This window comes from Rousettus aegyptiacus, unplaced genomic scaffold, assembly GCF_014176215.1.
Source record: "Rousettus aegyptiacus isolate mRouAeg1 unplaced genomic scaffold, mRouAeg1.p scaffold_m13_p_2, whole genome shotgun sequence".
Lineage (NCBI taxonomy): Eukaryota > Metazoa > Chordata > Mammalia > Chiroptera > Pteropodidae > Rousettus > Rousettus aegyptiacus.
In genome coordinates, this window is record NW_023416295.1 from 98,336,161 (window position 1) to 98,357,535 (window position 21,375).

The following is a 21,375-nucleotide window of genomic DNA, read 5'->3' on the forward strand; positions in this document are numbered from 1 at the left end:
GGGCAGCTTAATAAGGCCTCAGGCACATGGTATGTGGTCAGTGAATGCATTCTTTCATATTACAATTTGAAATAAGGACAAGAGGTTTGCATTCATGTGGAAAACATATTTATTTCCAGTTTTATCCAAGGACTCTGTTAACTCTTCTACCCTCTATTGCAATATAGTCTGAAGAGATCCAGACTGTGTGGACATCCTACAGAACATCATACCAATGTGTTATACCAATAATATACTGATGGGTAGGACAAGCAAGAGATGGCTTATATGCTAGAGGTCTTGACAAGATACATGTATTCAGAAGGCGGGAGATAAACACGTTAAAAGTTCAGGGATCCGCCACTTCTGTAAAGTTTTTTGAGGTCCCGTAGTCAGTGATGTGTGGAGACATCCCCTCCAGAGTAAAAGACAAACTTCTGTATCTTGCATCTCCTACTACAATAAAGCATGATGCCTGGTAAGTCACATTGGGTTCTAGAAGCACAAATTCCACATCTTTGGACATCACTCTGGCTCATATCCTGGGTAACATGGGAGGTTGCCAGTTCCGAGTGCAGCCTGGAACAGTGATGGGCTCTGTGGCAGACAGTGTGGAATTCAAAGCAAGTCCCAGTAGGAGAGCACAATATAGGCCTCTGGAATTTTGGAGAATGGCCGTGCCATCTGTAGCAGCCCCTAGGTACTGCGCCCTAGTAGAGGCAGAAAGCTTGACCATGGAGCACCAAGTTACCATGTGTCCGGAAGTGCCCATTATGAGCTGAGTTCTATTAGACACACCCAGTCATAAAATTGATGGGCCCACCAGCAGTTCATCATAATATAGAAATGATGCATTCAAAATAAAACCCCAGTAGGACCAGAAAGCATGAGTAAACTGCATGAGCTAACAGCCCAGATCCCCATATCACCCACTATGCTGGTACCAGTACCTCTCTCTCAGGCTGTATGACCATACAGGGGTCACATGTGACCAGCTGAAGGAAGAGAAAAAAGATCAAGCTTGATCCACTTCCAGGGGATCCAACACAACATAGCATCCAAATAGGGGAACCACTTCACAGTAAAGATGATGTGGGTACGGGCTCATGGCTAAGGCATCCACTGGTTGCATCACCTAGAAGACTTTTCAGATATTGCCAGCCTGATAAGCTGGGCAACGTACAGAAAGTGCAAAAAAGAGCCAGGCAATATTCTGTAAGGATGGAGTGCCATCTTTCAAGATGCAGTATATATACTAAATCAGAGACCTCTGAACGGGGCACTTCCTCTAGTAGAAAGAATATGTGAGGTAGGATCAGAACTGGTCTTATTTAACATCTCAATGAGTCATTAGAAGACTCTGTGAAGGTTTAGAAATCCTGGTCCCCAAAGGGGCACATTTTTTGCCAGGGAACACAACAACAAGGGTCCCACTGAACTACAAGCTATGGCTACTGTTTGGGTACTTTGGACTGTGTCCAGGCATGAGAAGGCAAGAAGGATTTCCACCTTGGCAGGAGTAACTGACCTAGATCAACAGGAAGAGGAAGGGCTGCTTTCGTATAATGGGCAGGGAAAAATCTATGTGGACCCTAGATGATCCACTCGGAAGTCTCTTGATACTTAATTGGAACAGTGGAAGGACTTGTATAGCAATCCCAGCCTGAGAAGTGTATAATTACCAATAAATATGTATTCTCATCAGGAATGAGGATTTGGGTCACACCCAGGTAAACCACTAAGACCTATGGAGGTGACAGGTAAAGAACAGAAGAATATGAAATGGGTAGTAGAGGAGGAGGAAGATAAGTAACAGTTGCAGCCCTCAGACCAACTGAGTGATGAGGGCATAGTTTGTCCCAATAACCTCCTTCTTCTAAGCTTTCACTGGAAAAGAGAGGTCTAGAGGAATTGTAGGGGAGCTGCTCCCAGAAAACAGGTGGAGAAGTGGATCAATGTTGTGCAAGGGGTGTTTTATGGTGGCTATGGGATGCACTGCTCAGGTGTTCCTTCAAGAGAGCATCTGCTGGAAAGACTCGAAAATAAAAATAGGATTCAAGATATCACGAAGAGGCTAAGAAATAATAGATGCAAAAATATCAGGAATGCTACAGAAATATGAGGAAATGATACTTATGAAGATGAAGCAGATGACGAAGATGAAGGAACTGAAAAGGAATCCTTTGAAAAAATGCCTCCTGAAGAAATTTAAAATGACATTAGTTCACCTCCAAAGTCAAGGTACAAATGAAAAATAATGTCAAAAAAATTCCTCCCAAGCTGGCCTATTCAGAAGCAACTGCTGGCCAAATAGATAAACTAGTAAAGCATTTGTTAATGATGATATAACAATTTTCAAACAACAAAAAAATCTGACTCTGCTTAAAACTGAGGCAAAGAGTTGCAGACTACCAATTAAAAAATGATTAGCTGTGTTGCTAAATGTGAACGTGAATGAAGTTGACAATGAAGTGGAACCCTCAACGAGTCTGAATGCGAAACCACAGGAGTGGATCTGTGATAAGATTATTGATACTGTAGGCCAGATGATGCCATCTCTGTTAGGTTGTGATGCTATCCCTCTTGAGGACTATAAGCAAAACTTAAGATGCCGTGAAGTTTCCTCAAAGTTCCAAAATAGCTTCTGAGGTCAAAAGAAGAAACAAACCTGTTGCAACTCAGAAATGTGAATACTCATGCAGCCTGGGAAATTAATTCATCTTATTTTCCACGTTGGATTGCAACTCTCAAGCGTTATTTCCTAAAACTTATTCCGTATCCAACTGTAACCTGGTGTAAAAAAAAAAAAAAAAAAAAAAAAAAAAAAGCATCAAAATAGTTTCTTTGGCAGGTCGTAGAAGATTTCTTGTTTATATCATCTTGTTCTCTTGCTTTACAGGCAAAAGTTTTTGAGTAAAGTGTCATTTTTGTTTTCAGGGAGAGGGAGAGGGAGAAAAAAACACCTGCTGTGAGGACTGTAGTTAGTTGACAGTCTTCTAGTGCCAACTTTGAGAATCCACCACAGCATTTATGCTACAGCCTTACCCTCCCAGAATTGCTCCTCACCAATGGCTAAGTACAGAACAGTACTAGAGTCAGGCCATGCTTGTCTGAATTGGGACCCCCTCAGATGGTTACACTTTGCTCTGAGGCTCTTTACTGGTGGGGCCAAGACTTTCTCAGAGCTGTATGGCAGCCTAAGGCTCTCGCTTTGCTTCCTTCTTTCTCTTCTTTCATAGATAGCAGAGCTGGATCAGTCTGAAGGCACTCCTAGTCTACTGCTCCCATTCTCCTTTATTTTCAATAGCTATTTCCACCCCCCCCAAAATTTCTTGCACTTCTAATTCTGTTTTGGTATCTGCTTTCCCATGGGCCTGAACTGACCAAGATCCTATGCATTGCAGGATGCTGAGCATCCCTGGCATCATCCACAAATGCTGGTAGTATTGTCCTTACCAATCTGGAGGCAACTAATGACACCTTCCTAGATTGCTAAAATGCTTCTACAGATTAAAAAAAGTCAGAGAAAAGTTTAATGATTTTCTCCATTTCTTTTCTCCCTCTTCAATAGTGCTTTCACCTTCTTTTCATCGCTAATGTAATTCTTGTACATTAACAGAAATTGATAAACTTGAAGACGGAATTATAAGTACTAAAGAGATTGTATAGCCTCAGAATTTAGAGAAAAATTTAGGAAGTTATCATCTGAAACTGAAGCTAGGGACAAAAAATACCAGTCACGAGAGATAGAATTAGCTACCTATATAAGTAACCTACCTTTGGAATCAGCTGCAAATGTATTGCTTTTGTGATTAATTTCTAAATTTCCATCAGGTCATAAGGATATAGTATCAGGAAGACATTCTTGGAATGTGCCGGTACTGTGGAATTATCAGTAGATCAGTAGTAGGTTGCATTTTCTAAAAAAAATTCAAGAATTTTAGTTTAGTTTTACCAATAAGTTTGTAGCAGAGATCATTTTTCGCTTTTAGTTCAATAGATATTCACCTACTATGTTTATTGATTACCTACTATGTCCCAACATTAAGCATAGAGTATACTTAACATGATCTTTCTCCTCAAAGAGCTCAAAATCTGGAGCATGCATTCTCAAGGGGGAAAAAGCCTTAGATATTACAATGGTTTGTGGCCCACCAAAGAGCCACAATACATAAACAGACATACAGGATATCTATGGTTAAGTTCTCATAGGAGATAGAGGGAGGAATCATGAAAAAAAGTGCCTAAAATGGCTTCTTAAGAGGTCAATCAGGAAACTAAGGCTGAGAAAGGTGATCTACTGGAGGAAAAAGAAAAAAAAGAAGAGGATAAAAGAAAGAGACTAAGAAGGAAAAAAAAATAATAATAAAATGATGAAACAGGAAGAGGAGAGGTGACCAAAAAAAGAAAGTATGTGAAATTCTAAGAAGACAAAAATAGTTTTGTCTACCACTAAGTCATATGACATATAACTTTTTTCCTTGACATTCTGAAACACATGCTTATTTCTCTTACATTATCTCTGGCTCTAGTAACAAAGTGAAAAGCAATATTGGAATGCCTGTTTTTTAAAAGAATTCCCCTATCCTACAGCATTCTTTTCTTGCTCAAAAACTCCAAATGTCCTCACTTTTTCTCATTTAAAATTTAAACCTGCAAAATAATTTCCTATTAGGTTCCTAAGGACCCCATTATTCCACTAACTTGTAATGTAAACTGTTAGGTCCACAATATCAAAGCTTTTGGTTTTACAGCAATTATTTTTTTAATTTATCTGACATAGTAGACAAATCCATTTGTTGTTGTTTGATGGCTTCTCAAGCTTCTCTGCAGTTCAAATTTCTCTCTCTGGACTATATATTTTCCTTTGTTCAGAGTATTGGTATTCCTGGCAACTTTCTGATTATGAGTTTAATTTCTCAGGTATCTTGGTATCAAAAAGGAAGTGACCTTGATAGCAGACATTGATATTTCAGTCAACAGGCATCATCTTAGTATTTTAAAATGTATTTTATATTTTGGTATAATTAACATAGAATAAAGTGCCCACATCTTATAAGTTCATTTAAAAAAAAACCCTTTATTTTTCAGAGCAGTTTTACGTTTATAACAAAACTGAGATGAAGGTATGGGGATTTCCCATATATCCCCTGCTCCACACATGCATATCCACCCCCATTATCAACATTATTCACCAAAATAGTACTTTTTTTTTTTTTTTTACTGATGAACTGATATTGGCATATCATAATCCACCAAAGTCCATAGTTTACCTTAGGGTTCACTTTTGGTGTTATAAATTCAGTGGGTTTGGACAAATGTATAATGACATCCATCCATCATATATCACACAGAATATTTTCACTGCCCTAAAACATTCTATGCTCTGCCTATTCAACTCTCAGCAACCCCATACCACCTCCAACCTGGCAACCGCTGATCTTTTTATTGTCTCCACAGTTTCGCCTTTTCAGATTGGCTCCTTTCACTTAGTAAATACACATTTAAGGGTCTTCTGTGTCTTCTCATGGCTTGATAGTTCATTTCTTCTTATTGCTGTATAATATTTCATTATCTGTATATACCAGTTTATCAACTCAACTGCTGAAGAATTCCTTGGTTGCTTCCAATTTTGGCAATTATGAATAAAACTGCTAGAAACATCTGTGGGCAGGTTTTTATGTGGACATCAGTTTTCCACTCATTTTGGTAAATATCAAGGATTGAAATTGTTGAATTATATGGTAAGAGTATATATAGTTTTGTAAGACACTACAAAACTACAAAACTGTCTTCCAAAGAGGATCTCCCATTTTGCATTCCCACCAGCAATGAATGAGAGTTGCTCCACATCCTTGTCAGCATTTGGTGTTCTAAATTTTGGCCATTCAATATAGTGGTAGCTTACTATCAGTTTAATATGCATTTATCTGATGGCTTAGGATGTGGAGTATCTTTTCATATGGTCTTTTGCCATCTGTATATATTCTTTGGTGAGATATCTGTTAAGATCAACTCATTTTTAAATTATTTTCTTATTGAGTTTTAAGAGTTCGTTGTATATCTTAGATAAGTCATTTATTAGATGTATCTTTTGCAAAGATTTTCTTCTAGTCTGTGGCCTGTTATCTCATTCTCAGAGTATAATTTTTAATTTTAATGAAATCCAACTTACCAAAATTCTTTCTTTCATGGATGCTATATTTGGTGTTGTATCTAAAAAGGCATCAACATATTCAGTTTTCTAGTTTTCCTCCTATGTTATCTTTTAGGAGTTTTATAGTTTTTGCACTTTACATTTAGGTCTATGATTCATTTTAATTTTTGTGAAGGGTATAAGGTCTGCGTCAAGATTAATGTTTTAGCATATGGATGTCCAGTTGTTCTAAAGTCATTTGTTGAAGTGATCTATGTTCCATTGCATTGCTTTTTCTCCTTTGTCAAAGAGCAGGTGACTATATTTATAGGTGTCTATTTTTGGACTCTATCCTGTTCCATTGAACTATTTGTCTATTTTGCCAATATTACACTTTCTTATGATAGCTTTATAGTATGTCTTGAAGTCAGTGTCAGTCCTCTTTGTTCCTCTCAGACATACATTAAGATGAATTTAACAACTGTATATACCTGTGTAACTACCACAGACATGCGCACAGCTGACCCTTGCTTTGGCTAGTATGGACATTTTAACAATATTCTTCCAATCTATGAGCTTGGAATATCTTTCCATTCGTCTATTTTTAAATTTCCTTCATCAACGTCTTATAATTTTCAGTGTACAGGTCTTTCATCTCCTTGGTTAAATTTATTCCTGGGTATTTTATTCCTTTTGATGCAATTGCAAATACTATTGTTTTCTCAATTTCTCTTTCTGGTAGTTAAGTGTCTAGAAATGTAACAGATTTTTGTTTATTGATCTTGTACCCTGCAACTGGGCCTGAAAGTTTCTTTGTAGGAAAGTTTTCGATGACATATTCAATTTCTTTAATAGCTATTAGGCCATTTAGATTTATTTTCCTTCTTGACTCAGTTTTTTTTTTTTTTTAGTTTTTTAGGAATACGTCCATCACTTCAGCTGCTGAATTTATTGGCGTGAAGTTGTTGAAACTATCCCTTTGACGTTTAATTCTATTACCATTTTGACTACATTAAAATTAACATTTTGCACACAAAAATAGATGACAGAGGGAAATACATAATATGTGACAGAAAAAAGATGTGTATGTGTATACATATACATGGTAGGTGCATGACAGAAAAAGGGAATTACAGTTCAATGTGACAAATACCATGAGAGGAACACAGAGAACACATAGAAAGGATACTGAGTCCAATTTGGGGAATCAGAATTATGATGTCCAAGTGATGAGTTCGATTGCTCAACTCTAGGTAAATTAATATAATCAGATTTATGGACACTTTAAAAGCTGAGACTTAGATCACAGATCACTTCACATTGGGTATCTACTTGTGAGGGTTTGTAGTCAATTGCCCCTCCCCCCCTTCACTGGTATATCTTTAATTAAAAAATAAAACACAATGATATATTTATTATAAAAAAATTCAAACAAGATAGAAAAGTCAAAAAGAAAGTCACTTGCATTTTGGCCAACATCCTTCTAGATGTTTTTGTACACTTATTTCACAGATATACACATACACATTCATATTGGTATGACGGTGTTCATGCTGATCTGTATGATGAGGGGACAATCTATCTGCTATGGACACATTTTCATGTATAAAGAGATTTACGTTATGTTTAATGGCTCAAGGGTATTCCATTGTATGCATACTCCGAAATTTAACTAATGTCTTAGTGATGGCACTTATGAAAAAAGGAGTGAAGAACATCCTTATGAATCTTGTTTTCTTTTGCTATTTTCCTTACAATAAATGACTAGGAAATGAGATCGTTGGGACAAAGGTTAATGCTTATGTTAAATTTTGGTAAATAAGGTTATACCAATTTCAACTTCACACTAGTGTACAATATTAATTGTATCACCATATCCTTATCTACACTAATAGACAAAAGGAATCTTTTTGGAAGATGAACATCTTTTTATTTTTTATTAGGTGTTTGTTTTTCTTGTTTTAGAAATATACTATTAATATCCTTTACCAATTTTATTTATTGTGGTGTTAAGTTCTAAAATTGATATTATATGATATTATATCACAAATTTTTTTCCTTTTTTTCCCATTTGCTACACATTTATTTCCTACTGGTTCATTATGTGAAGATTACAATCTTTATGTGGTTAACTTGTACCAATTTTTTCTTTCTTTTATGGTCTCTGGTTTGTTTCATACTTAGAAAAGACCTTTCTCAGCTCAAGATTATAAAGATATTCACCTCCATTTTCTCGTATTTTTATGGTTTCATTCCTTACATTTAAATTCTTGATCCATCTGGTATTTGAAAAATGATATAGATGTAAAGCCTGTCTCTAATCCTTAGTCATTTCTCAGATTATCTTTTTCCTATTGACGAATGATTTGTAATAGATAGTTTACTGATCACCGCTGAGACTTCTGGAGTCAGAGAGACTGTCTGTCTTCCACACTTACCAGTAATGGCTCTGGGTAACGCTGTAAAATCGAGATAATTGTGTCTTATAGAGGGTTAAATAAGACAACCTTAAAAAGTGCTCCAGTATTTGACACATAAGTGCTCCGCAAATGTGAGCTACTATTATTAAACACCCATGCATATATACATAGCTGTTTATTTCTGGATTCTATATTAAGTTAACTGATATCTCTCTCACATCTATATGATCGATCATCCATTAACACTCCATATTACCCAACCCATTGTCCCAACTAATAGCTCTTCTTTGCTCTTTTCAACTAAGGTCATATCTCACTTGCCTTTCTAATCATAACTAGAGCCCCAAAATGTTAACCTTGGGGGTAAAACAAGTATGCTTCGCAATGTAGTGAGAATCAAAACCCAAACCAACGCACTGAACAAACATGAGGGAGGAGAGGATGCCTATTATCTTCTACACCTATTCTGAAAGGCTGAGACCCTACCTATTTCAGCCCTCGGCAAATAACTGACGTTCTTAAAGGTTAATCCCTTTTCTTTCTTCTCTAGTTTACAACCTGAAGAAAAACAGTTCAGTTACCCTCAGTGGACCGCGAAATTGAAGCAACTACGGGATGAGATTTGGAGTTAGAGGCGCGGGGTCGGGGCCTGGTCCTGACCTGGCCGTTTCCTGGTGGTAAGCTGAGCCGACTCCCCACTCCCGGGCTAACGCCCCACAGCGGAGGTGGTGGGCAGGAGACTTCGGGACTCATTGAATATAAGCGGTCGGGGGACTTGGGGGGCGACAGGACCACACCGAAGCCCTCAAAGAAAGTGCGGGAAAAGCCGGCAGAGCAAAGGAGAAACGCGTAAAGTCCCCAGAGCAGTTGCGTTGGGAGGAAGCGAGGGAGATCAGCTTCCTCAACCACACGCATCACTTGGCTCCTCGAAGCCAGTAGCCTGTCCCACACTTTCCGTTCCCTTTGGCTCAGCGGACCTCTGCACCCCGCAAGCGTCCTCTCCGGGCGTTGTCTGGGCCCCAGCACACGGGCCGTTGTCCGCAGCGTCTCTCGCGGGGGCCCGCTCGCTCCGCCTTCTAACGGCCTCCGGCCGCGGCGTCGGTTACGTCATCGTGGGCGGGACTTCCGGCCTCGCGCGTCTTTAGATCTCGGGACCCAGGAGCTTCCAGGGGCTTGAGGGGTGGTGGGCGACTGGGGTTGGGGGTGCTTTTCAACCAGATCTCCGCGTGGAGCTGGCTCCGCACCCCAGTGAAGACCCGCCCACCAAGCTGCAGCGGGGCTTTTCTCCGCTGCTGCCGCTGCCCTCTCCGCTCTCGGAGCTCTCCCGGGATCCCTAGGATTTTCCCGAGGTCGGGAGCCCTGCTCTTCCTCATCAGCCTGCGCCGCGAGCGGCGGCGGGGACCTCGCCAGGCGTGGCGGGCTGGGCAGCATCCCGCTTGTGGGACTGGATCTCTTCGCCCCAATGACCCGGCGAGAAGAGCTGAGTGGGAGCCGGTGGTTGGAGCTGTGGAGGTGTCTCCCGGTGGCAAGTGCGGCCAGAACACCGGTCACTATTAAATTTTAAGTCCTCACGTTGCAAGGCCGTATGTGAGTCTGGTACGTACCCTCTTAATGGAGACGCTATCTGTCTTTTGTATTTTGTATTTTGGAATACTCATTTTTTGTTGTTGTTGCCCTTGAGTAGTTTTTCGTTGTAATTGGAGCAGATGTTAGAAAAGTAGACTTTGAGACCTATTTTGTAGCCAGTGAAATGCACGAGAAACTCTAGGGAGCTTTTTGATGCGCTCTAGCGTGGTTCTTGTGTAGGCAAGTTAGTAACTGTCTAAACTTGTGGTACCTGTAGTCTAATTTGTGATGAAAAAGCTATACTACCATTTTCCTTGAACCCGAGGACAATTTTAACAGTGATATTGACTGTCATTACAGAGATAACGTCTAGAGCTTTTGACCACTATAAATAGCCACTTAGCCCTTAAAAATGCCCACTGCCAGGTATTTTAAAAGCCTTTGGTCACTTGAGTTGTAGTGATGAAACTATATCAGTAAAATATCAAGTCTAGGATAAGAAACTTCTTTATAATTTCTTATATAGGATATACTTCGTAATGTGTTTAGACTATGAGCACGAAATGCTTAAGTAGATCTAAGACTATTTGAGTAGTTAAAGCATTGCTTCTGTTACCAAGCAACATCTAAGTAAACAAGTCTAATATCCAACTAGAATATAATTAAATGTATCCTACAATGATCTGGATTCAGAATTCTCTAAATTCATGGGTTTAGCCAGTAGGTGGTTACAGTTAATACTCACTTTTTGCATTGAAGTTTTATTTCAAACTAATTTTGTTAAGAATTACTAGAATGCTTTAAATTTCAGTGTTATACAAGATCCAGAGAGTTGCAAGGGAATTTGAGTTATCCTTTGGTTATTTAGAGCAGAGTACATTGGATATTCCCCTTCCTTTCAGTATTTTCTTTTGTAATCAGATAAGTATACAGGCAATATTCAGGAATTTTCTCAAATAATGGAGTAATATCAATCTAGGGTTATATAGAGCATTGCAGATTGTCCACCGGTGATTTTTTAAGGTTTAATGATTGTATGGCAATTAATTAGTTTTCAGAGCATTTATCATGCTATTTTGAATGCAGTAATCTTTCAATACATGAGAAAATTGGTGAGAACATTTGAGATTCTGAGACTGAATGACTTCTTTGAAATCAAGTTGTTAGTAATGGGAATTGGAAATTGAAATTTAATGTTCTTTGCATCTTGCTCTTACTGTATTGCAAAAACCCATAGACTTCATTTTTGGTCCCATACCCCTTTTTTCCCATATGCTAATTTGGAAGTAATGAAATATTCGAATTGGGGAAGACAAGCAGAGAAGAAAAATCAGGAATGACTCGTGTTGTAAAATCCTTAGAAATCACATGTCAGCTGTTGGGGGCACCAACCTAAGCCGACCCTTAAGGGTTAAGGATAAAAATGTGCTGACCGCGAAACAGCCTGTTTGTGCAGGGAACTCTGTACAAACAGGATGTTCTGTACATGCTGACCGTGGAGTGTCCTGTTTGTGCAAGAGAGCTCTATACAAATAACAGCTCAACAACCCGTGACACCAACGTTCCAGGAACTAGCCGACCACAGATATCCTTTTTATGAAGAAAACTCTGAGAACTTCCTCTATGTTACACTACCTGCACGTGACCAATCATATTACAACAATTACCCTTTGCCTAAGACCAATCATATTGTGACAAGTCCCCTTTGCCTGCCCCCCTTTGTTCTTGCTGTATAAATATAGCTGCTTTGCAAAATAAAATTTGAGGCTTGATCAGAATACTGTCTTGCCTCCACTCCTTTTTCTCCGCCCGTTTTTCCTTACAGGCTGGGTCTCCCTCGCCCCCACCAAATAACAAGTCCCGCGGGCCGGGACAGTCAGCATTTTGTCATCTGAAGTTCTAATTCAAGAAGCTTAGAATAATGAAATTGTAGCAGAAAGATTAGTGAATTGTCAGAATTCTTTTGTGTGTGTTTTATAGGTGCTGTCTCTGCCTGAAAAATGAATGTTTTATTTTAACTTTGTCATACATAATGTATTAGGTTCAGTAGGTAATTTTCTCAAATTGTCTAATCTGTGTGTACTTTTAGGGAACGTGTGTATCTATGTTAAAAAATTTCCAGAAGTACTCCATCCTCCTTACTGAAGTTCACATTTTTTAATCCGAACTCTTCGAAACCTTCCTTGCACTCTGCATTTTCAAGGTTATTTATGTTCTTTATAGAAAAGCTGTACTCGAGCACACTGGTTCTTCACTAACCTCTAAACCCACTGTATGCTTTCTCCTTTCTTTACCAGTCTTTATGTCATTCTACCTACCTGGCCTGATTTTTTCCTTTATTCCCTAAAATCTAAATTGTACCTTTTTTGTAAAGTTCAACTCCACGATAAACTCTAAACAGGAGGAAAAATTCTCTAACCTCTTAGGGTCTCTGGCTGGGCCTAAGAATTAAATTGATATAAGACAGATTAACAGAAGAAAAGCAATCAAGTTAAAAACAATTTTTACTTGTACATGGGGGCCTTCACAGGAGAATGAAGACCTGAAAAAGTGACCAGAGCAGAAAGCTCTTATACCTTTCAGACAAACAATAAATTTGTGAAGAAATGACAAAAGGGGTTTGGGTTAGGATTAGTGAGTTGTGGAGAAGTAAATAGGAAGATAAGGATTAATTTAACAAGATTTGTTTGTGCAGATTTCTGGGCTTCGATTCCCCATCTCTGGTGATAAGAATGTCTTCCTTATAGGGAGAGTACCTTTCACATGGGAGTTTTATCTCCTTTCAAGAAGAAAAAAGAGTCAAGTGTCCCTCTTGAACCTGCTGTTTCTCATGTTTCTCAAGTGCTTTTAACTCAATCAGTATACTGATGTGGCATATTTTGGGGTGACGTGTTCCAAATTCCTTCACCTCTCACATTCTATAGTATTTGTCAGCCATATTCACGTGCTGCTTATGCGTTATATTGTATTGTTTTGTCATTTCTATGTATGCCTTATCTGCCTAACTAGATTGCAAACTCCTTAGGAGCAGGACACCAGATCTCAATGACCTGTATCCTTAGTCTCTCCCAAACATTTATTGAATAAATGTTTCTTAGAAATGAGGAATGTACATTTCTACTTTTTTTTTTTTTTTTTTTGCCTCTCCCGTTGTGCTGTGGAAGTTAAAAAAAATCTTTGAGAGAGTAATTGAGGGAGGAAGGGCAGCTAAACCTTAAGAAAGGGGATTAAAGAGGAAATTGATTGGAATCAGAAAGAAACTATTCTGTTCCTAGAAAGTGTGAATATTTGAGAATTTCCCATGACAATATGGGTAGTAAGGACTCCCTCAGGAAACCTGACACTACTCCCAAAGGGGCTTGGGGAGTTTGGACAATTTCTTTCTTCCTCTTTAGTAGAAATTAGTTTTAAAAGTACTTCCTAGGCAGCTACCTTATACCTCTCTCCTCCCTCTCCGCCTTCGTTCATCTATCCTTCTCCTATTTTACCTCTTTCTATTTTATTTTTTACCTGGTCAGGACTTAATTTATGAAATTTTGTCAGTACTTTCATTTGGCCTTGGTAATTAGCAAGTCTTTTCAGTTTTATCTTTTTCCATCAGAACTGCTTCTGGGTCATAGATCACAGACTGTATTCTAGCACTATTCTTTTAGTTTAACAGATATAATTTTGGAAGTTAAGAAAGTCAGGTAGGGCTCAATTATTTGCATTCTGTATATTGTAACTTGAAACTGCTTTTGGATTAAAATTCATAGAGTTAGGAACCTAAAGCTAGCCATTCCCTTTTGGAAAGCGCCTATTTCCCTCAAAGTATGTCTTTAGATAAATTGCTATTAATTTTGTATCTGATGTTTGTAACAGTTAAAGGTATAAGAAAATGAAGTTGTTTCTCAGTACTTTTATAAATTCTTGGTTTGATTCACAGGTTTCTTAACTGCTTAGTTGTTGCCCAGTAACACAAAGGCAGTATAACATAGCAACCATTGAAAACATTAGTGCTGGACTATAGGGATTTTCCTGATGAAGTTGCAGTGCTTATCTCTAGTGTTCACATTCAGTCTGTCTTAACTGAATCACATTTTGTTTTAAGCAGACATTTGAGGTATTGTTAATGTGCATACAATAAAATTAAGTATATATTTTTTGGAGTGTGACAAGTTATAACTTGCATATTGTTTTTCAAGTAGAGATGCCTGATAAATATATGTTGAAATTATAGTGTGTGTGAAGGACATGTGAAAAGACTGGTTCAAGTAAAGATTAGTCTATTCTGGGCAGAAAAGCTATTAACTAATAATTAACATCAAAGTTCTCCACAACTGATATATAGCCAGCCAGTGCTAGGGTGGATGAAGTTGAAATGGTTTTTTAAAGAACATTTTTATATTTTTGAGATTCATGGAAAGCTTAGATCAATAAGCATGAATTGATAGGCATCACAATTTTGTAGAAAGAAAATTGTTATTCAGGAGACTAAGACTTGACTGATTCATTTAACCTTTCTTGGCCTATTTTCTCATTTGAAAAAATAAATTCCTGGAGATTTCTTTTAGAAATTGTATGCTTACATCTGTCTGTCTGTCTGTCTATCTATCTATCTATCTATCTATCTATCTATCTATCTATCTATCTATCTAATCTATTTACCTACGCCTATAGCACTTGATATTCTGAGGTGGTCTCCCGTCCAAGTACTAACCAGGCCCGACTCTGCTTAGCTTCTGAGATCAGACAAGATCAGGCACATTCAGGGTGGCATGGCCGTAGTGTATGCTTCTAATTTAAAGAAAAATTTTTTCATTGGTTTAGTCAACATTCGAGTGCCTCTTATGTGGCTTGCACTATGACAGGTATTGGGAGTTGTTACTGGTATCTGAAGTAGGGACAGTCTTGAGCAACTAAACCCTTCCTGTGTAGGGTCTGCACAAATTATGGGTAGTACCAGAATTAAATTTTAGGCACTAACTAAATTTGTGTGTACAAAGAGTTGGAGAATTCATTGGTGTTAGGAAAACCATACATTTGGTGTTAGAACTGTTGTGAGTGAAAATAGTTCAGAATTTGTTTTTAACCTTTTAAGAAACTTTCAAAATGTTCTAAAAATTGACTGTATCAATTACATTCCTACCAGAAAAGTAGAAGGGTTCCAGTTTCTCCACATCCTTGTCAACACTTGGTATCATATGTCTTTTTGATTATAACTGTTCTACTGGGTGTCTAGTAGTATCTCATTATGATTTTAATTTGCATTTCTCTAAACACAAATGATATTGAGCTTCGCATTTGCTTATTAATCATTTATAAGTCGTCTTTGGTGGACTGTCTACTCAAGTCTTTTGCCCATTTTTTTAGCCGGGTTTTTGTCTTACTAAGTTGTAAAAGTTCTTTATATATTTTATTAGAGTCTTTATATAGTCTATCATAATGTCTTATTAGAGAAGTATTTATAAAGATTTTCTCCTAGTCTGTGGCTTGTTTTCTTATTCTTACCGATGTCTTTGAAGTGCAGATATTTTTAATAGTCTTATTCGTCATTTTTTTCTTTTATGGCTTATGTTCTGTGTAAAGACTTTTGGCTAATCCAAAGTCACAAAGATTTTCTCTTGCCTTTTCTTTTAGCTCCATTTAGATCTAGGATCCATGTTGAATTAACTTTTGTGTATGGTGTAAGATAAGGTCTTTTTTTTTTTTTAATTTATGTCAAAGGAATGTACATAGGTGACTTTTTTTCTCTTAAAATTGTATTGGCACCCTAGTTAAAAAAAAAAAAAATCTGTTGCTTATAATACAAGGATTTCTAGAATCTCAATTCTGGTCCATTTATATATATTCCTGTCTACTCCAATACTACTCTCTCTTGATTACTGTGTGTTATAGTAAGTTTCAAAATGGGTAGTACAAATCCTCCAACTCTTTCAAAAGTAATTCTAGATCTGTTCTGTTTACATATAAAATTTAGGATCAACTTTTCAGTTTCTACAAAAAAAAATTGCTGGGATTTGATAGGATTTGCTCTGAATCCATAGATCAAGGTGGGAAGAATCACTAACTTAAAATTGAGTCTTCCAACCCATGAACTTGTAATGTCTCTCCATTATTTAAATCTTTAATTTCTCTCAACAATGTTCTTAGTTTTCAGTATATAAGTTTTGCACTTAAGTTTATTCCTAAGAATTTGATAAGTTTTGATGCTATTGGGACTGGAATTATTATAATTTGATTTTTAGAGTGTTCATTGCTGGCATATAGAAATACAGTGAATTTTTGTATATTGCTTCTGCATAAATTATGATGTCTGTGGATAAAACAATTCTCTTGCTTTCCAATCCGAATGTTAATATATCCCATCAATCCCATCATTAATGGAGGCTGGAGCCTCCATTAAGATGCCGAATAGAAGTGTTTAGAGTGCGTTCATTACTTCTGGTCTTAGAGAAAAAGTATGCAGATTTTCATTATTAAGAATGATGTTAGCTGTATGTTTTTTATAGATATCCTTTATTAGGTTTGAGGAAGTTTTCTCTGTTCCTTACTGTTGAGATTTTAATCATGAATGGGTGTTGGATTTTGTCAGATTTTCCCCCCTGCATCCACCGAAATGATCATATGGTTTTCATTCTTTATTCTGTAAATATGGTATGTTACATTAATTGATTTTCAGAGGTGAAGCCAACCTTGTATTCCTGAGATAAATTTCACTGTGGGAATATTTTTAATAACAAAGTTTCCTCACTTGTTACATACAGTTCTTAACAGATTTTCTTTTTTCCTTGTGTAAAGGAATTAGTCCATTTCATGTAAGTCATCTAATTTCTTGACATAAAGTTAATATTTTTTAAATAGTTTTTTAAATTACTGTAAGGTTGGTAATGATATCCCCTCTTCTTTATTTTGGTAATTTGTCTCTCTTATTTTCTGGGTGAATCTAGCTAAGAGTTTGTCAACTTTGTTGATCTTTTCAAAGAAATATCTTTATTTCATTGATTTTTTTTCTATTTTTCTATTTTATTGATTCCCACCCTAATATTACTTTTTCTTCTGTTTACTTTGGGCTTAAGATAATTTATTTGAAACCTTTTGTTCTGATATGTGTTTAGAGCTGTAAATTTCCCCTAAGCACAGCATTAACTGCATTTTGTAAATTTTGATGTGCTGTTTTTGTTTTCATTCAATTCAAAATATATTTAAAATTTCCTTGTGTCTCCTTCCTTTGACCGTGGGTTATTTAGATGTTGTTGAATTTATGAATATTTGGGAGTGTTTCCAGATTTCTTTCTGTTATAGATCTCTAATTCCATTTTGATCGATGTAATTTTAATGATTTCAGTGTATTTTAATTCATCGAGATTTATTTTGTGGCCCAGCATATGATGTGCTGTGAAGAATGTGTGTTAAAAAAGAATATTCTGCAGTTTTGGCTGTTTTTTGGAGAGGATTTGTCGACTTGCTCATGCCCTCATGTTGGAAGTGGGAGGTCCGTTTTTTGGTTTATATGTGGAATTTTTCTCTCAGGAGGATAAACGTTGTCCCATACTTATTTTACATTACTCCTAATCCTTTGCGTAAAATTAGTCATTTATTACTCCCTTCAAATGTACCTGTTGAGTTAAAATTTCTAGTTTTCTTCAAAGTTAAAATTATAAAGTGTATGGGGTTTGGGAATCCCAAGCTCTGCAATTTCTTGCTTTCTCTATCTTTTTGATAAGTGAGAGAAACAGATTACCATTCATTCAACAAGTGTTTATTGACTACCCGACATGTTCCAATTATTGTGTAGGGTTTTGGGGTATAAAGATTATTAGAACATAATCTTTTATCTCAAGGAGGTCTTAGCCTAGTGAAGGAGATTGGCATACAAATAGCTGATTATAACATGGTGAAGTAAATACATTGATATAGATAACTATGTGGCATTGTGGAAGAGCTCACCAGGACACTTAACTCAGAATGGATTGGGGAAAGGAAAAAGGGAAGCATCCAAGGAAGACTTTCAGAATGAAGTAATAACTGAGTTGACTATAAAAATGAGTGAAGGGTGAGATTAGAAGATTGCATTAGGTAGAGAGGTCAGCATGAGGCAAAAAGTATGATGTGTTCAATGAACTATGAGTAATGTAATGTTGGTAGGGCATAAGTACATTTCAGGGAGTTGTGAGAGATGAGAATGGAAGGGTAGAGAGAGTACAGACTGAACAGTTTGACCTTTATTGGCCAATTCTTCAAAACTGAGTGGAAAGTACTTCAGGATTCTGTGAAGATTTAACTTGTATTTTGTTTAACTACATCTTTAACTTCCAAAAGCCACAATCTAAGATACATATATCAAAATGTGCTATAAGCCAGATATTTAGAGGCTGCCAACAAACATATTAACTGATGTGGAATGAAAGATCTAATAATGTATCTTTAAAATCTTAGGAATTGAAATTTTTGTTATTATAAATGAATAAAATGACATTGTTCTAAATGTTGGAATTCTATAAGATTTGAAAAAAAGCTCAATTACTAAAATTGAGAACTAGCTAAAAGGAAGTTATTGATAAGAGAGTTTTAAGTGGTGTCAGATTTGGTAGTTCTGTAGAATATGGATTTGAGGCTGACAACAGCCAAATATTTTTGTTTGAGTATATTTTGACTATTTATTGCATAAACAAATAGGGAAGGGAATAGAATTTGAGGACTTCTGGGTAATTTTCTGAAGTGGAGGCTTGACCTTCAAGTTTCATCTTCTATATTTATATGTTATCTGATGGGGAAAGGTGAGGCTTCTCCCCCTCCTTTGGAGAAGAATTGGTTGAAATAAGCAGATAGATGAAGAAGAATCAGCAGGGTTAATAATTTATTAATAATAGGAGTTGAGGGATGAGTTGTGTGCCAAGAAATAAGAGGACGATAGTGATAATTGATTTTTTTACAAGGAAGAAGGTAGAAAATTTGAAGTTAATGAATTTAATTCTTGTTATATTGAGCTTCTTTTGTAGATGGGACATATGAATAGAATGGTACTTATGAGTTGGGAGAGAGGTTAGGAATGTTGGTGTAAATTTGAGTGTCATTCAGATGTAATAAATGAAGCTATGAGAAAGGTGTCAGTCTGGTTGTTGGCATCATTTTAATACCAACAGGAATTCCCAGGGATGTGGTAACAAAGAAAACTTTATTCCATGCAAAAAGCTCACTTGTGATACAGCACAGGCTGTGGAACAGCTCCGTAATATCATAGCTCAGTTATGAAGCAGCATGGCAGTGGAGCAGCCCTGAGACCAGGCCCCTCTCTGGCTAGACAGCTCTGCTTTCCTCCACTTGCTCCAGTCTAGTCTGCTCCACACTCCCTGAGCTTTTCTGCTCTGGCAAGACACCCTCAGTGTTTTAGCTCCAGCAAGGGATACAGTCTTCAGTCTTTGGTGGAAAGGGTAAAGTGCACTTTCTGAGCCAGAGGGGAGCTGATTTATAGAGGCACAAGTCCCTGACTGGTCCGTTCTCATGCAAATCTTCGCAGTTTGATTGGTCTGTTGCTTGGTCCAAAAAAGGTGCTGTTCTGATTGGTCAGGGAAGATGCCAGCGAGGGTGTGTGGGGGGGTGGGATATAGCTGCACAACTTTGATTGGATGGGAAAAGCCTCAGTCCTATTGGTTGAAATACTATTCTGGGAACTCCTTTATAAGGAAGGGCTAGCTCAGATGGCAAGAACACAGTGCAGGCAGGTAGTTTAGTGCATGCAGGCTTCTCCCTGAAATGTGGTTTGTGTGAAGCCCCTGTGTAGAAATGGCTGCTAGGCTTTGCTTTTTAAAATTTGATCCCAGTTAGCCACCAGGCTCTTCCTTTGTAGGTATCTTCTTCCTCTGGGTCCAAAGAGGCAACTTTACTTTTCTTACAGAGGTAGAACAATGGACCAGAGATTTATCATGGTGAGTGGGAGAAAGGGAACAATTAAGAGAGAGTGAGGAGTTAGTGAGGTAGGAGGCCATCGTGGTGTTGTAAATGCGGAGAGAATTTTTAGAGGTTCACAAAGGTGACTGTGTGCAAACTGCATTGTTAATATATATTTACTGATCTTTAGTATAGTTTAGTAAACATAGTAAACTCAATGAAAGAAAATTATAAATTATTCTTTTAATTATTGGATAAATCAAGCTTGAAATATTTAAAGTGGTTCATGTTTCCCCCGCTATCTTAAAATAGAGTGTTATAAAACCTTTCATAAGTCAAAATGTTGTAAGAAGAATCGATCATCTCACGGTACCTCTTGCTAAGGGGTGCACAAATGCTTACAGACAGAGTTCAGAGTTCAGAGCTAGAAGCAGCTTGATGCTGGATGCTGAGTGTAGTTCCTGAGATCGGAGCTTGGCAGTGCCACTCTCGCTGCTTGGGGTGTGTACTGCCTCTTAATGGCTGCAGAGCAAATGCTGACCACCGTTTTCACTGTTTGCCTTTTTTGTAAAAGTGAAAATCCTGTTCGGATTTTTTTTTTCCCCTCAGAGAAAACAGGTACTAATGTAGGGCTTTTGTAAAAGCAAAGTGGAGTAAAGTGAGCTTTCAAAAAGCAGTCTATTGTTTAATTGATAAGAAAGGAATGACATCAAAATATTTTTATAGTTTATAAAATGTGTCAGTATTCTCAAGAGATTGGCAACATTATAAATTTTGCCCCAGATGACAAAAGTAGTTTCTTTCTGTATCATTTAAAAAGACTTATAATTTTAGTTCAAGTAAAGGGAATAGTATAATAGTATAATACTTTATATTTACAAGGTACTTTTGCCTATCTAATATTGTGGCATTTTTTTAAAGCTTGAATTTTTGTCCTTAATTTTCCAATTGGATTGTTGTCATGTTCATACCACCTTAATACTGTGGTTTTGTTTTTTTCTGTTTGCTAAACCAGTTTTATTCTCTCTACTGTAAAAATATTTTCCAATATAACTTATATAATTTAAAAAGTCTTACCACAAGGTGTCATTGTAACCTATGAAAAGAATTTTTATGTAAATGTGTGCATCACCAATTTTTACATTTCCTTGGGTTTTTAAGTTTATTTTTTTGTATCTGTCATATTAAATAGTTGTCTAAGATATATTGTGTATCTCATATTAAAGGAAAAAATAAAGTAGCTCTCACATTGTTGAGTTCTCATATTTTTGTAAAAACATATGTTTTCCACCCACAAATTTCTTAAGAGTGTGTTGCTATAGAGATGATTGTTTGAAGGAAAGAATGAGGAGGAGTAACAGCAGGTGGACATTTAAGGAACAAAATACTTATTTTATGTTTTTT

The 21,375-nt window shown here is 37.0% G+C and overlaps 1 protein-coding gene, 1 long non-coding RNA gene and 1 pseudogene across 5 annotated transcripts in view; 1 reads left to right on the forward strand and 2 right to left on the reverse strand.

Moving 5' to 3' along the window:
• Positions 1–91: 91 nt before the first annotated feature.
• On the reverse strand, positions 92–9,604 carry LOC107513437. Of its 2 annotated transcripts, none has more exons than XR_001597542.2 (3): positions 9,196–9,604; positions 3,757–3,899; positions 92–2,769 (listed from the first exon to the last, which is right to left on the reverse strand). It is a non-coding gene; the product is annotated as an uncharacterized LOC107513437 (long non-coding RNA). The 2 variants fall into 2 exon arrangements; XR_004955618.1 differs by having other exon boundaries at positions 9,117–9,571.
• A 120-nt stretch (positions 9,605–9,724) lies between these two features.
• The window catches only part of CEP83 (centrosomal protein 83), a 94,127-nt gene continuing 82,476 nt past the window's right edge, over positions 9,725–21,375 (forward strand). Inside the window, exon 1 of one of the 3 annotated variants that reach the window (XM_036236510.1) lies at positions 9,725–10,131. The gene's annotated coding sequence lies outside the window, so the exon portion shown is untranslated. The remainder of the gene's footprint in view (positions 10,132–21,375) is intronic. The other 2 variants (XM_036236511.1, XM_036236506.1) reach the window with 2 other exon arrangements.
• On the reverse strand, positions 14,752–14,870 carry LOC118614003 (annotated as a pseudogene).